This window comes from Pongo abelii, chromosome 7, assembly GCF_028885655.2.
Source record: "Pongo abelii isolate AG06213 chromosome 7, NHGRI_mPonAbe1-v2.0_pri, whole genome shotgun sequence".
In the NCBI taxonomy this organism is placed as follows: domain Eukaryota; kingdom Metazoa; phylum Chordata; class Mammalia; order Primates; family Hominidae; genus Pongo; species Pongo abelii.
The window spans coordinates 58800095-58815244 of NC_071992.2; the positions used below are offsets into that span (position 1 = coordinate 58800095).

Genomic DNA, 15150 nt, shown 5'->3' on the forward strand with positions numbered 1-15150 from the left:
TCAAAGAGGTGTTCGTAACATTATTAGAGCTTCTGGTTGTAGGTGGGTTAACACCACCAGTCAAGAGGTCATTCTAACAGAAAGCCTAGATCACAAAACCATCACCCTAAAAAAACATGCCTTACATATTTAACACACTCTGAAATCCAGTCAAAATATGACTAAAGGCCCTTGCCATGACTGATGTATTCTCCCGGCCAACACCAAACAAATGGGAGCCTGGTTACAAGTCAGCCTTCAGGGACTTGTCACATTTCTACTTGGTTTCTTCCTTGTTATTGTCATAATAAAATGTTTTCTATGCTGTTTGGTGCAACTTAGGCCTTATTCTGTAGAAGTCTCCTCTACTATTCAGGCCACTCAAATACCCCAAATAATTGAGTTCAAAATCGACATCAAGATATAAAGGAGTCAGTGACTAAATATATTTTATATATGGTATTTTTATTGATTATTGTGCTGTCTTGACCTAGTATGGAGGCCTCTGCTAGAGGCTGGTCAGTTTCCTCTCTTGAGCAGCTGATTAAATCCACACCCCAACCACTTCCCTTATCAGGTTCTCACACTCCGGGGCCACTATGTACCCACTCTAATCACCACAGGGCCAGATATCAGACAATTAAGGACAGCGCCCATGCCCCAAAGCCTGCCAAAATTATGCAAATTATTCAACCTAGCTAACCCCACCCTTTTTGCTCTACATAAGCTGCCCTGTCCCCCTCCAGCTTGTGGTACCCGGTCCTCAGGTGCAACCCCTTGCGTGGTCCTCTGTGGCAGCCTTCTCTCATTTGGAGCTGTAAGTAACAAAGACTTCTGCCTTTCATCTAGCTGAGCATTGAAGTGTTTTGTCCGACAGCCAAAAGAATCTTTAAATCTTATAAAATACAGTCGTACCTACATCTTAATTACTATTCAATGAATGAAAGCTGTAAAGTTTAAAAAGCCTTTATAGTTTTTCTAAACCTTTTATATTTATCAAGCAGATATCTGTAAATCTGAAAAGGATAATATAAATTACCATTTTTTTTTTTGAGACAGAGTCTTACTTGGCAGCCTAGGCTGGAGCACGGTGGCACCATCTCTGCTAACTGTAACCTCTGCCTCCCAGGTTCAAGTGATTCTCCTGCCTCAGCCTCCCAAGTAGCTGGGATTACAGGCACATGCCACCACACCTGGCTAGTTATTGTATTTTTAGTAGAGGGGATTTCACCATGTTTGCAAGGCTGGTCTCGAACTACTGACCTCAGGTGATCTGCCCTCCTCAGCCTCCCAAAGTGCTGGGACTACTGCAGGCATGAGCCACCGCAACCGGCCAATATAAATTACCATTTAAACTTATTCCATGACTAATGTTCAATTTGACGTTAATTCCCCTAAACAATTAATGCAGCTGATAGACTTGGTTAATTAAGTTCCTTTAAATATTATATATTATATCAATTACAAATTTATTCTACCTGAATCTCTCAAATATTTCAAATGCCTGACACATATCTTGCAAGTTTACAAAAGGAGGGAGGGGGTTCTAATAATTAAAGCAATTCCAGTAAAAGTAATAAACCAAATGTATGCAGTAGTAAGTTATGTTCTCTTGAACATTCAAACACTGTGTATAGACTGAAGAAAATGCTCTTGTACTTTAAAATTGAAATTATATGGTTCATATATCTGATTTTCTAATATATCAGGTTATATTAAATGCTTCAAGTAACTTAACAAACAATCTTTCATAGGTTATCTCAAGGATTAAATAATTAAATTTCTAAAGTTAATACAAATGTGTTAATACTGTGGATTTGACTAACTTCAACATTCTTATAGTTATTTCTCTCTTCTCCCAGTATTGTAAAGCCACTTATGCAAATAAAGAGAATAGAAAGATGTATGATCTGATTGGGCTGAGGATACTGTATCAGAGAATCAAGGCCAGGGTTTAAGTGTCAGTTAAAGAATTTGAGAGAGGGTCAGGGACCTAATTAGGTACCACACATGGCCAGGGTGCCTCTACGCAACCCAAAAGTCAATCTGCTGGGCATCTCCTTGAGGTAACAGAGCTTTCCAAACTCACAATGTTTCATGCAGTCTAGTATATCATGTGTACCCTTACCTAGTTTTATTTTATTTATTTATTTATTTATTTATTTATTTATTTATTTATTTATTTTTGAGACAGTGTCTCTGTCGCCAGGCTGGAGTGCAGTGGTGCGATCTCGGCTCACTGTAACCTCTGCCTCCTGGGTTCAAGCGATTCTCTTGCCTCAGTCTCCCGAGTAGCTGGGACTACAGGCATGTGACACCACGCCTGTCTAATTTTTGTATTTTTAGTAGAGACAGGGTTTCACCATGTTGGCCAGGATTGTCTCAATCTCTTGACCTCTGATGATCCGCCTGCCTCGGCCTCCCAAAGTGCTAGGATTATAGGTGTGAGGCACCGTGCCCGGCCCCCTTACCCAATTTTTAAAGTTACCTCTTTCATAACTTTTTTGTTCTTTTGAGACAGAATCTCACTCTGTCAACCAGGTTGGAGTGTAGTGTCACGATCTCTGCTCACTGCAACCTCTGCCTCCCGGTTCAAGCAATTCTCATGTCTCAGCCTCCCAAGTAGCTGGGATTACAAGTATGCGCCACCACGCCCAGCCAATTTTTGTATTTTTAGTAGAGATGGGGTTTCACCATGTTGGCCAGGCTGGTCCCAAACTCCTGACCTCAAGCAATCAACCAGCCTGGACCTCCCAAAGTACTGGGATTAAAGGCGTGAGCCACCATGCCCAGCTTCTTTTATAACTTATAACTGTGTAATTTGATAGTTGAAATTCCCTCTGTAGGATATTATTCAGTACTGGACTGAATTTAATCTCTTTATTGCCTGATTGGGGTCAACTTGCGTTTTACGTGTTTTATATCCAGTTCAATATCAAGAATCCTTTTGTCATTTTATTGGCCATTCCCTACGTGATTAACACTATCTACTGAACACTGTATCTTAGAATATTACCCACATTTGCATCAAGCTCATGATCTATAGCTCACCTACATCCACCATTCTATTTTTGAAATTTGGGATAGCAATTGCCAGGATACAGTTGTTCTGCCTGAGTCTTCACTGCACCTCAAGTTATTTTGAGGTTCATCCATCTTATCTGAACTTTCTCTGTGCTCTGGATTTTATTTCTCTCCAAGAGACACAAACTCATTTAGAGCATGTAGATCTTCCCTTGGGATGTTTCTGCCTATTTTATTCCTTGTTTCTATCATGCCAACATTTGTTCTAATCTTTCTATTTGTTCTAATTTTTTTTTTCAAAAGAAAAGGAAAAAAACAGGTATTTTAGGCACCACTGGTCAGTGTAGGGCCAGTGGGTGGGACATGGCATTAGATGTGCTAGTTGAGCAGAGCTGTGCTGTTAATTTTCTGAAAGTGGTAACAAATTACATAAAATAAAACAGTGCAATGCCAGGACAGGCCAGCATGAGATAGGTGAGTTCTTCCCTCCGAAGCCTTCCTTCCAGGCTGTTTTATGTGCCTTTCCTTAGTGTGTCCTTCCTGTCTAATTAGGTTTCTCTCATTGCCCTTGTCCTAATGTTTTACAGTTATCTAAGGTGGAATAGCACAGTGGAGAGAAGCAAAAATATTGGAGTGAGACAGACTTAGGCAGAGGTGGCAATATTGTAAAAATAATGATGCTTAAGATGTAAGACTATTCATTGCTTGATTTACTTCCAAGATCCCAGAAGGGCACAAGAAATGTGTTCACACAATCATATGTTTTAAATAAAATTTGCAAAAGATATTTAACCACAATCAGTCAACCCCATTATCATTTTACTCTGACTGTCCGGCATCATATTTCCTGTATCAGGTGGTATTGGAGGGTCTGTGGGCATTTTTGAGACCCAAATGGGGGAAGTTGAGTTGAGAATAATTTCAGTTTGTCTTTAGTGGGACATATTTATGTGAGTGTCAGTCATATCTGTATATTGATAATTTATTGCTAGCCATTCAGGGTAGCATCCACTATGCCAAAACAAATATGCAGGGCCAGAAGTCATATCAAAAAGTGAAAGTGTGCTTCCCAATGGCTCCCAGGTTCAGAAATTTGTAGGTTATTGAAGAGAAGCAGATGGTGAAATGCACAGAGACAAAGCTAATCCAGGGAAAATAATTTCAATCATCCAGTGTGTAAAGCTGCAGACAGAGAATTTGGTTTTAGAATTTGACCAGAAAACCTAGTTAAGACAGGTTCTGTCAGGAATGTATCTGATAATGTCTTATGTACAATTAAAACCACATCATACGTTACAAAATTTTTTTGATGAAAATAGTACAAAATTAAAGAATCCTGTGTATTAAGACGCAAACCTATAGCAGTACTTCAAATGTGTGTGAAATTTTATGAATCCCAGTATTAATAAGAACAAACATAAATTTTAATCAACTGTGCTTGAAATAAGACTGAAATATCTTTCTATTCTCTCTACAGAAAATAATATAAAATTTTTGTTATATGAAGAGATAATCCAGAATTATGAAATTAAAATATAGATAAAAGCTATTAGAGAATTCTGTCTGGCATTGGCTGAATATAAAATATTGTTTTTTTGATTATGTGATATTTTTGATATTTAACTTTATAAAATATTTGATTTATTATAAATCATTTTCTTGTTCTAAATAGATATTCACTTTTGTCACTAATTTTATTATTAATTTTGTATTCTTTTTGTGGTAAAATTAAATTTACTACTTTAAACATTTTAAGGTATACAGGTCTGTGGCATTAAGTACATTGACGTTGCTGTGCAACCCCCATCGCGCATCATCTCCATAACTTTTTCATCTTTCCAAATGGAAACTCCATATTCATTAAACAATAACCCCCCACTCCTTCCTTCCCCGAGCTCTGGCAGCAATTATTCTATTTTCTAGCTCGATAAATTTGACTATTCTAGTTATCCCATATAAGTGGAATCACACAGTATTTGTCCTTTTGTATATGGCTTATTTCACTTAGCACAGTGTCTTCAATCTTCATCCATATTGCAGCATGTATCATTTCTTTTTAAGGCTGAATAATATTCCCTTGTATATACAGTAGTCCCCCTTATCTGTGAGGATACGTTACAAGACAATACATGAAACCATGGCTAGTACCGAACCCTATAAACACTATGTTTTTTTTCCTTATACAAACACACCTATGATAAAGTTTAAATTATAAATTAGGAATAGGAAGAGATTAACAACAATAACTAATAATAAAATAGAACAACTATAACAATACATCATAATAAAAGTTATGTGAATGTAGTCTCTCTCTCTCAAAATATTGCATTGTACCGTACTCACCTTTCTTGTGATGGGAGATGCTGTGATGTCTCTGTGATGAGATGACAGGAGGTGAATGATGTAAGCATTGTGATGTAGCCATAGGCTACTACTGATCTTCCTTATTTCTGAATCTGTGTAACCAGCCCTTTGCGGTGTGGTGTCACTCATTTCTTGCTTGCTGAAGTCTTCGTAGATGCTCAGTGCTTTCTGGTGCAACAGGTTGTTATCAAAACATGTTTTCTATTCATGTCTTCCACCCACCCATTTAAAGTCTTTTCCGTCTTAACAAAACACCCATCTTCCACTGTAGCTGTAACTTTTACAGTTTGAGTTGCAACAGCAACACTAGCATGAATTTCTTTTTCCTCCTTCACAATTGCCTGGATAGAAGATTTGTTCTTACCATAGATCTTAGCAACCTCAGTATATGACTTTTTTCCTTTCCTTATTAAGCCAAAAGCTTTCAAATTTTCACTTAAAGGAAGGACTGATGGCTTCTCTTTGGCATATCCAAATTACCAGCATCACAAGTCTTGGGCTTTGGGACCATTATGAAGTAAAATAAAGGTTACTTGAACACAAGCACTGCAACATGGCAACAGCAAATCTGATAACTGAGAAGGCTACTAAGTGACTAAGGGGAGGGCAGTGTGTACAGAGGCGATACGATGGACAAAGGGAAGATTCACGGCCCCATCAGGATGGAGTGGGATGCTGTGAGATGTCATCACACTACTCAGAATGGCATACAATTGAAAACGTATTAATTATTTCTGGAGGGTTCCATTTAATAATTTTGGACTGTGGTGGATCATACATAACTGAAACAGAGGAAAGCAAAGCTTTGGTTAAGGGGGAAACTACTGTATATATAGTACCACATTTTGTTTATTCATTCATCTGACGATAAACACTGGGTTTGTTTCCACCTTTGGACTATTGTGAATAACGCTGCTATGAATACAGGTGTACAAATATCTGTAGAAGCCCCTGTTCTCAGTTCTTTCAGATATATACTCAGAAGTGGAATGCTGGACCATAAGGTAGTTCTGTGTTTAATTCTTTGAGGAATCACTATACTGCTTTCCACAATGGCAACAGCTCTTTACATTCCCACCAGAAATGCACAAGGGTTCTCATTTCTCCACATCATCACCAACACTAGTTTTCTGCTGTATTTTTGTCTGGTTGGTTTTCTTTTTGTTTCGTAGTAGCCATCTGATGAGTACAAAGTGCATAATTTTTTAAAGACGGCCTCCCAAAAACCTGGGTCTTCTCTGTGCTCGCGTCTGAATTTTAGTTCTACCATGGCATATGGTCCATCGTCCATGATTTTGTTTCCTCGCTTGTAAAATGAGGATAAAAATAAACATGACTCTAGGATTGTTTTAAAGATTTGGTGAAATAATATATGTGAAACCATTAGCACGTAGTCTACACTTAAAAAGTAGCAATCCCTTTCATTATTATTTACTTACTTGTCTTTCTCCTGTACAACATTATGAGCTCCTCACTCATTTTCTGTCCTCAACACCCAGCATAGGACCTGACATATACTTGGTGTTTAATGGAGGTTTGATGGTTGAGCTTAAAATCATCCATAGAAGACAGGCCACAATTCTTTTAGTCACAATGCATATAGAAGTTCAAAATTTCCTCAGTGAAGAGGAACTGAAAGTAAATATCAGAACCTTGCTGCTCTGTAATTCACTGAGTGCAATCAAGTCTTTATCAACACAGTAAAACCTTTACTGTTCTCATTCTCTAAAGTAGCTTCACTCACGCTCAGCAAATGATTTTATTTTTCTCATTAAGTTGTAAATCATATTACCTCTCTGGGTATTGCTTTAGACAAATATTTGTATTGGGTGGACCCTACCTGACTACTGCTGACAAGATTCTGGTGCACCAAAGGGCAAGAAAGTTTCAATGGCATGTGATTTAGGATGCTGCCCCAGCTGGGCTGATTTCTGCTTAGGTGTACTACACATGACATTAAAGCCTGCAATATTCAGAGACCCCATTCTTTGGGGGTTGCCTTAGGATTCATGAAAGCCCAGAAACTGTATTCAAAATTGTGAGCATGTGTGTATATGCACACACACCTGAGAATATGTGCACTTTCAAAGGAAACAAACCTAACTTTTGTCATAATTTCAAAGGAATGCATGACCAAAAGAATTAAGACTAACAGACCTAGAAAGCCTAGGGTGGCAGAATCATTATCAAGCCAGAGGCTTACCTTTAGGAAAAGAAACAGGTCTTGAAACAATTTGTGGCATGAGTTCAGATCTTTAGGGGAGCTAGAACCCCCAATTACTAGGACCAAGGCACAGAATCAGCTAACCAAACTCCAAGGATGAAGAGTCATTGGAGTTGGCAGGGCCATTTAAATCTCCTTTAAACTCCCTCTAACTGCACATAAGTTAGATCCAGAATCTGTGGATCCATCCTAAAGATGGCAGTAGTCATTATAGCTGGGAGCTATTCAGAGAGGCATTCAAATATCACAGTGTGTCATATGTTAAATGCAGACAACCAAAGGTGATAGAATTATGACATCAAATTTAAAATTCTTAGAAGTATCCAGAATAGTATGAAAATGTAAATTTAACACTTCTAAGATCCATTTAAACACAATGGCAAATTATATTTTAACCTATTTTGTGTCTTAATCTGATAAGAAAAAATTTGAAATTGTGCATCTTTTAATACAGGACTGAATGAAATAATTTCTGAGAAAAGTCAATAAAAATAAATATTAGCTGAGAAAAGAAAATCTAAGACATAAATTTAAAATAGTGTATCCGTACATACTTATACTACAGGTTGTCATACATTTTGACAGTACTTGTAATTTTTAGAAAATTGAAATTACTTTCTATTTACTCTCTGTAAATAAAAAGCATCTCTACTGAGACATGGTTACTGAGTTCCATATTTACAGAAATGAGCTAGAGTGTTTTACTCTCTAACTACAATAAAATCACCCAAGGTGATCATAAAGTTCCCATATCTCTTTCTAAAAAATAAAAATAAAATAGAACAAAGCTAAAAGATTTTAAAACTTTAAAAAAAAACTCCAAGGTCTTAGTACTATTAAAAAATGCCTAAGTTTAGAGAGTTTTGATTCAATTTCCTCTTAATTTCACTCTTCCCATGATAACCAGTCACTACCATTTGTATCCCCAGAGGTTTGAATGAAGTCTGACAAAAGTTTACTTCAATTGATTTCCTGCCATTCTGAGATAGGCTGAGACTGTCAAAGTGAAGGAAAAACAGTACAAATAAACATATAAAATACAAGAAGCATAAATCTTTATGGGCTTATAAATTACAGGTATTAATATACAACAATCACTAGTTCTCTAGAACAGTCCTAACATATTCTATGGCTGTGCCATCTAGCCCTTAATGACAGGGTTCAGCTTCAAAGAGAGCTGGTTCAACATCTCCCCATTTCAGTTCCTGGCCTGATTCCGAAAGGTTTGGTGTCATGTTATTTCTCACTACAGAGGAAAAAGTTTGCTAGACACATTAAACCCTACGTAGCCAAATTCCAGTGATCTTATTTGGTCATATATTACTTGGCTACTTGTTGAACTGTAATCCTATCCTCTACATACAAGTCCAGGACTATAACAGTTTCTTAATCGTAAGTAAAAGTAATTTCCAATTAATAAGAAACAGACTAACATGGGTAACAGGCGTAAGGGATGAATGAAAAACATCAAGATTAACCCACCATAGTGCCAGGGTTCCCATTCATTTCCCCTTCAGGTAGCCATTTGGAGTATACTTTTAAAAGAGAACCCTGTTCACATGCTTTCTCTTAAGTACAACTTTTGCATCAACCAAACGTGGACTAGCTATTATGATGCAAAGGACCACGGGAAGCTGCTCTGGCTAAACATCTCCTTCTTGCTGGTCGTACCAGTCCACCACATTTCATTGTTCAAAATGCATTTCTTTACTTAAGATCGTTGGAGTTGAAAATCACTATGTAAAGCAAAGATGTGACTGGAAGTTACCACATTAAGCTCTTTTCTGTCATTAATGCATTGATATGAATTTGTTTCAAGATGGTTAACTAGCCAAGGTTAGGCATTGAAAGTTGGACAGATGCATCCTAGGCAAGCCGGGGTGATCTCCAAAGTGGGGTAACCAAGAGCATTAGGAAACTGAAGTTGGAAAAGAGAGGGTAGCATGAAAGATGAAATCTGATATAAATAAGGGGGTAGCAGGGCAAAGCCATTTCACAGATCTGTAAACAAACTGCAATGCTGACCTCTGGTTTCCCTAACATAAGAGCTTTCACAAAGTAAACATGTTATTTAAAAATAATATCTCAAATAGCCATGCAGTTATGATGCACAGTTTAACTGAGGCAGGGGAGATTCTCAGAGGGAAGAACCCAGAGATCAGGGTTCAAGGCTGGGAGAGAAGTGGCTACTTCCTTGGAAATGTTCCTAGGTGTCCTGATCTGCCACTGAGCTACAGCCTTCAAACTCAAACTGCAAGGGAACCTTTTTTCGAGCCTCCCTGGAAAAAACCCATGACCCCAAAATCCTTCCCTGGAAACTCTGTCCAGAGGCTTGGTACTGCTTCAAGTAGAAAATCTGATTTGGTTTCTGGGAAGGAAGACCTGTTGGAAAGTTACAAGATTGACATGACAGTGACAAGTCTGGAACCTCCTGGCTCTGATGCACAGTGCTTGAACTCCCTTAGAAATGAAGCATTGCCCCCAAGATAGTATAAAGTTACAGTTATCTAAAGTTTTCTCTCTTTTTTTTTTTACCTGTTTCTCTTTCTCCAAAAAAAAGTTTAATTTTAAGAACAATGAAAAATCAATCTTAAACAATTATAGGGAAACCCAAAAGAGCACACTGTGCATTTCAGCTACTTCAGTCACAATGAAACAATCATTAAAAAGATATTATGTTTCACACAAAGAAAATGTGAAAAAAAAACCCTCCATACTGTTAAAGCAATCATGTACCACAACTAAAGACAGGTAGAGTTTTTAAATTTTAAATTTGGCCGGGTGCAGTGGCTCACACCTGTAATCTCAGCACTTTGGGAGGCAGAGAAGGGCAGATCACGAGGTCAGGAGTTCAAGACCAGCCTAGCCAACATGGTGAAACCTCATCTCTACTAAAAATACAAAAAAATTACCGGGGCATGGTGGCACACTCGTCTAGTCCCAGCTACTCAGGAGACTGAGGCATGAGAATTGCTTGAACCTGGGAGGCAGAGTTTGTGGTGAGCCGAGATTGCGCCACTGCACGCCAGCCTGACAACAGAGTGAGATTCTGCCTCAAAATAATAATTATTATTATTTTATTTAATTTTTTAATTTTAAAATTACAAATGATTCGTAAACATTCTGTCCTCTCTTCTTTCAATATTTTATTTATTTTCTAATATGTATAACTAGCTGGAAAATTGTACAGTTCATATTCTTTTATAACTAATGAAAAGAAAATAAGTGAGATTTAATATATATAAATAATTTTCTATTATTCTTTAATGCTTTTTATTTATTTAGTGCTTTTGTTTTATACAACATACAAAATACTACCGCAGCACATGTAGTGTAACAGACAGCTTAGTCGTAATCTTACTTTTCAAAAAATTGTATATAACACATAATCTCAACCCCAGTATCAGATATCACTTGTGTACATCTTGCCTTTATTCCTATTCTTGCTTCTGGAAATCTTAGCCATTTCTGGCAAAGGGTATACAAGGAATAGTTCTAAAGCAGTGGCTCTCTAAGTGTGTTCCTCAGAGCAGCAGTATCAGCATCACCTGGGACTTGCTAGAAATGCAGATTCTCAGCTTCCATCCCAGACCTACTGAATCAGAAACTCTGAAGGTGAGGCTGGGCAATCTGTGTTTTAACAAAGCCCTCTGATGCACAGAAATGTTTGAGAACCACTCAATTAAAGGAACCACAAGGCAAAGATTTTTTACATGCTTCAGAACTTATCCCTAGCTTTGTTTTTCTCTTTTCAATCATTTAATTTAGATGTTTTCTCTTATGCCACAGAGTTGAGTGAGATTTCCCTGACTCCCTTGGTTTTTTTCAAACAAGTACATTTCTTTTCCTCTTAGGAGTATAATTATCATGTAGATCGTACAAAATAAAATAACTTCTCCATGTGTTCATCTGCTTAGGAGATTTCCAATTTTATAAGGCAATAAAATAGTATTCAAAAGGGGGCACAATAGCTATATTGACATGTCAGTAGACATGTAGAAACTATAGAAGTGGTTCTTTTCCTCTTATAAACTTTTTTTATTGGTTAAAACAAGATTTTATTAAAATATTGGCTTATTTTTAGGCAAGAAATTTTTAATTTTTAAATTCTATAATCTGTCTCTTGGAAATTCTTCAGATTAATATCTCAAAATCTTATAAACTTTTAAATATGAGGTTAAGAAAAAATTTAAATAATTTTATTACAAAAATGATATATGTTCTTTGCAACTATCAAACAATACAGATGTAAATCAAGTAACAATTAACAATCTGTCATCTTTTAAAATCATAGTCTCTTCAAGGCAACAAATGTTACCAGATTGGTGTTTCTTTCTAATCTCTCTTCACTGAATGCATAAGTGTGTAGATGCAAAACAATTTTATATGCAAAATCAGGATCATATTATGCCATTGCTCTTCAATTCACTTTTTACACTTAAAGTATCACAAATGCACTTGTCTAGTATCACTATTTAATTCCATTCCCCTTTAGGTTATTTTGAAATGCCTGCTCTTATAAACATTGATTCAGTTAGCATCCTTGCACATTTATTTCCAATTACTCTTGTTAATTTTTCAATTACGCAGACTCCTAAATGGGGAATATTTGAATCTAACTCTATGTCCATTTATAATTTAATTAAATGCTGCAAATGAATTATTGGAGTACTTCGTGTTTCCACAGGAATATTATCAGTCTTTTGAATTTTGCCTCCCATTCCCATGGTCTCTCATTGTTTTGATCTACGTTTCTCTAAACAGTGGTCACATAGATGATCTTTTCTCACACTGTTGGCCATTGGCTATTTTGTGAGCAAAAGGTCAAAAGTCTTCCTTGGAGGCTAAGGGGGAAAAGTGACCTTTTGAAGCTCAGGGTGAGAAACAGCATGATGGGTAGCACACAGTAACTCACACCTGTAATCCTAACACTTTGGGAGGCTGAAGTGGGAGGATCACTTGAGCTCAGGAGTTCAAAACCAGCCTGGGCAACATAGTGGTATCTCATCTCTACAAGGAATCTTAAAAAAAAAAAAAAAGAAGAAAGAGCATGGTGGGGCTTCTTCCCTCCTTAACTGTGTGGATTAACAATAGTTCTGCTCAAAGTTGCAGTTCCTCTCCAGGGCTGCTAAAGTTGGCCTGCAGAAGCAAGCTGTACATAGGACATTGGCAAAGGCAATTTTTCTCCAAAGACCGAGAGACATCTACTGGGTTTCACTGACTGCACTCACTCAGGGAGCCAAGGGTTCTGAGTTCCTTATCCCAGGGCAAAACATCAACCCTGTACCTAGAGGAGACACTGCCCTCTGCCTGGGTCTATAAAAGCCTTCATTATTTTGGAGGTCCCTAGGCCTTGCTTATTCTACTGATTGACTCTCACCTGCAGGGCACTAGCAAGAAGAGGGAGGTCATGGATATGCAAGGAAATTGTCATCTGTCCCAATATTTTCTATTTTCTTCATGTGTATGGCCACAGTTGTTCTCCCTGAACTTAAAAATAAATTAACAAGCCCAGGCTATACTGAAGGTGAAGAGGAGATGGTTTTAAAATAAGTTTTAAAGGGAATCAACAATTTATAAATTTATTTAGAATATAACACAAGTAAAGTGCATAAAATGATTTACCAGTTCTTCCAAATGCTCATTTTAAAGCAAAAGCCCTGTGTACGAATGAGTGCAGAACACTGTGGCACAAAGTCCATCTTTGGCTTCCCCAGCCTGCAATGTGAGAGATTCCTTTTACCATAATAATATTAGGGAGGCTCTGTCCAGCCAAGCAGTGCTCACTTTCTTAAGTCATAGAGGTTTATCATGTCAGGCAAAGTTCAGAATCATTTAATCTCACCTTTCATCATCCATGTTGGTAGAGACAGAGCTACCTACTTCTAGATTTATGTGCCTGTAATTTTTTCATGTTGTTCTGAAATGAAGTGCCTGTTAAGTTTACTCCCCAGATAATCCTTTGTTTCTGGAAGTTCATGGAAGTCACCCTTTGTCATCATTAATGTAATATTGTCTCACAAGCAGGTATTATAACTCAATTCTGAGATTCCCTCACCCTTTTATATACCGATGATGCCATAACTAATTACTCTGCTTCATATAGCTCAGCTGTATCTCCAACCAGGGCCTGAGGCCTCCTCTTAAGCCCCTACCCCATCTGACCACCCACCTCCCCATCTCATCCTGGACCTCTTGCCCACAGAGGGAGAGCAGAGGGCTGCCTCCAGAGCCAAGAGACAGCTGCTGCTGCCAGTACCGTCTAGAAGCTGAACACCTACACCCACCCTCAGCACCTTTCTCTCCACATGCCCCTCGGCTGGCACTGCAGGGTGGATAATGCTCAAGTTAATTTGATACTCCCAGCCCTGTCAGAGTTATGAGCTATTAAAAATTGAAACTTATTTATTCTCCAGGTAGGTTTCACATTTCTGGTACTAAGACGAGGTCATGTCTTAGGGAAAGAAATGGTATCTCTTTCCTGAAAATAGTGTACTAAGATTCTGGCACCTTTTCCAGCATGAGATTTTTCATAGCTCAGTGGGTATTATAGCAGTGTAGCTTGATTAAAAATTCTGTTACTCTAGTTCCAGATGGTTTTTATTTTGGATGTGCTCAAAGTGTTTGTTCACCACATCACTAATGTTCCATAGAAATAAATTAACAAAATCAATTCACTTGCTTATTCATTCCAATATTTAACAAAAGTTTTTGATTATCTACTGAAGAGAATGGAAGATTCCTAGGATTGATAAAATTCAGACTCTGATTTTAAGAGTCTTACTACCCATCTGGTGGAGAGACAAGTATACACATAAATACAACCACGGTTTCAACGTGTGAGTGCTGTCATAAGAAAGATGTAAAACAAACTCTATGGCAATGCAAAGATGAAAGACTTTATTCAAGAAACACCTATCATCTGAGATGTATTTTTGATGATAGGTTAGATTTTCACAAGTGGATATGTGTATTTGGGACAAGAGTTGGGCATTTCACATTAAAGAGCAGCACATCGCAAAGTCTGAAGGTAAAGAGAGAAAGACACAGAATAAATTTGGGGTTAATAGCCAGGTGCAGTGGCTCACGCCTGTAACTCCAGCATTTTGGGAGGCCAAGGTGGGCAGATCGCTTGAGCCCAGGAGCTCAAGACCAGCCTGGGCAACATGGTGAGACCCTGTATCTATTGAAAAAAAAAAAAAAAGAAAAAAGAAAAGAAGGGAAAGGAAAGAAAAGGAATTTGGGGACAACATATAGTCCTGCTTTACTGAAAAATAAACAGTATAAAGGAAACTATTGAAATAAAAATCTGGAAAAGTAGATCTGAGGCCCTTGCCTGCTAGGTTGTGGTGTCTGCCTATTATGCAAAGCACTGGGAAGCTGTCGAAAATTCCCTGACAATGAATGAGGTGACTGGAGCAGGGCTTCCGAGCTATCATTCTTGCGGTAGGTCTTTAGCTGTATATGAGGGAGCAAAGGCTTAGACAATGAGATCAGTTAGGATGTGATTTGATGTCAGCAGGTAAGAGGCAATGGTGATGAAAGGAGAAGGAAGGAAA

The 15150-nt window shown here is 37.8% G+C and overlaps 1 protein-coding gene across 2 annotated transcripts in view; it reads left to right on the top strand.

Annotated features, from left to right (window-relative positions):
• The first annotated feature begins 710 nt into the window (after positions 1 to 710).
• LOC129060972 (carbonic anhydrase 1) overlaps positions 711 to 15150 on the top strand; it is a 52666-nt gene continuing 38226 nt past the window's right edge. Inside the window, exon 1 of one of the 2 annotated variants that reach the window (XM_054561544.2) lies at positions 711 to 796. The gene's annotated coding sequence lies outside the window, so the exon portion shown is untranslated. The remainder of the gene's footprint in view (positions 797 to 15150) is intronic. The other variant, XM_054561545.2, reaches the window with a different exon arrangement.